The sequence below is a fragment of the Mus caroli genome, unplaced genomic scaffold, assembly GCF_978045245.1.
Source record: "Mus caroli unplaced genomic scaffold, Mus_caroli_1 scaffold_3, whole genome shotgun sequence".
Lineage (NCBI taxonomy): Eukaryota > Metazoa > Chordata > Mammalia > Rodentia > Muridae > Mus > Mus caroli.
Genome location: NW_028227258.1, coordinates 149,150,521 through 149,152,299, shown reverse-complemented (window position 1 = coordinate 149,152,299; position 1,779 = coordinate 149,150,521). Strand labels below are relative to the sequence as shown.

The window sequence follows — 1,779 nt, the reverse complement described above, 5'->3', positions numbered from 1 at the left end:
CCCAATTTTGCAATTTCATGGGTGTCCTCTTTGTTCAAGTCATGTTTGGAGGGTCATGTTCATAAGAAATTACAGATATAGTTTGGATATTGCTAGAACACACAATCAGATTCAGTTTTTATATTTAGAATAGCAATTAAAAACTTGATTTTTCAAGCTTATTGATCTGTGAAAATAAAAACTTGAATTATGTAATGTGAGCATATTTTTAAACTTCATACTTTTAAGCCTTTACTCCAATATTAACAGTCTGTCCTATATTATATTCGAACACACAGATCATATTTTCAAGAAATAAATTGGATTTTGAACTCACATTGTGCTTTTAGTTAGACCATTCTCCAGTATCTGTAAAGACTTGAATTCTAAATATAAAGTACAATAGAGAAAGAGTCTCAAGATGAAAGTGAGCTCTTTAGTATAAATTCAGTGTGGTTATATAAATTAATTTACATTTTGCAGACATGAAATTAAGTAACTGATAGTACTCCTGTAAAATAAATAAATTTCAAGCCAAATCCTCTACATCTAAATTGTACCATTAGAGTATCATTTTTATACCCTTCATGCCTGTTTCCTCTATCCTGTTTCATTGAACTACATGTCTATTTAATGTGAATACAATATCAATTTTACTATTATCCTCTGTAGGGTAGCTTAAATCAGGTTCAGGGATTTTTACCTTACAGAGTTTGGCTGTTGTTCCAAACTGTTTTGCTTACCTTTGGTCTTTTAATTTACATTGTATATTTTAAATTTATATTCTGTATCTGTACAGAAAGAGTCTAGTATTTTGATTAACATAGTGTTGCATGTGTAGGTTACTTTTGACGTAACTATCATGTTTAAATTATTAGTTCTGCCAAACTATGAATGTGGAAGCTTTGCATATTCTTATTTTCCTACTTGTTTTATTTCTGTCAGTGCTTTTACGTTTTGATTGTATATGGCTTTCTTTCATTGTTTATATTTATTTCTAGGTATTTTATTCTCTCTCTCTCTTTGTATGTGTTTGTGTATTATTGTGATAATGATTGATTTTCATTTTTCTCTTTTGGCATTTCATCATTGATTTATAGAAAGATACATATCTAATCACCTATTATATAAATTATATTATAATATGTATATGTGTATATAATATATATTTTTTTACTATTCCTTTGCCACGTTTACTTGCTTTAGGTAGTTAAGGCCCAGTAACCCTCATTTTAAGTATCCTCCAGCTCTTCTGCTGCAGACCCTTTCCAGAGGCTATGAGTGCAGAATATTTCTAAATGAAAAGACACCAAGTGTCCTTTGTACAACCTGGGGGCAGTGCTCAATAAATGTACTTTGTAGAATAGATTTTAGAAGATAACACCAGGCTCCAGCCTTTGTGGCTGCTATGGTAAAAAGTCTCTATGATGTCAACTATTTCTTACTTGTCTTCCATGGCACAGCTGAACTTGTTGTTTCCAGTGCCCAAATCAATCATGATAATTTTGTTTCTGAAGAAAAACATGGTAGTACAAAGGTCACATAGACCATACATCTTGTTGAAGTCAGGTACTTCCGTAAAAGCCACAAGATAAATAATTGCACAATTTTTAACCTTTTCGTTCATCTTCATGGAAGTGGGGTCCCAGTCATGTCCGAAATGAATGACGACCATGTGTTAATCCACCAAAATGATGGCCTGACCTACCTGCCAACCTCCTGAGTGGCTGGACACTGCAAGCTACTTCTTGTAAGCACACATGTCTCAAACACTGGGTATTCCACCCACCACCAGCATCT

At 32.8% G+C, this 1,779-nt stretch overlaps 1 pseudogene; it reads right to left on the bottom strand.

Annotated features, from left to right (window-relative positions):
- Nucleotides 1-1,321: 1,321 nt before the first annotated feature.
- LOC110291019 (thioredoxin-like protein 4A pseudogene) lies at nucleotides 1,322-1,534 on the bottom strand (annotated as a pseudogene).
- Nucleotides 1,535-1,779: the final 245 nt, after the last annotated feature.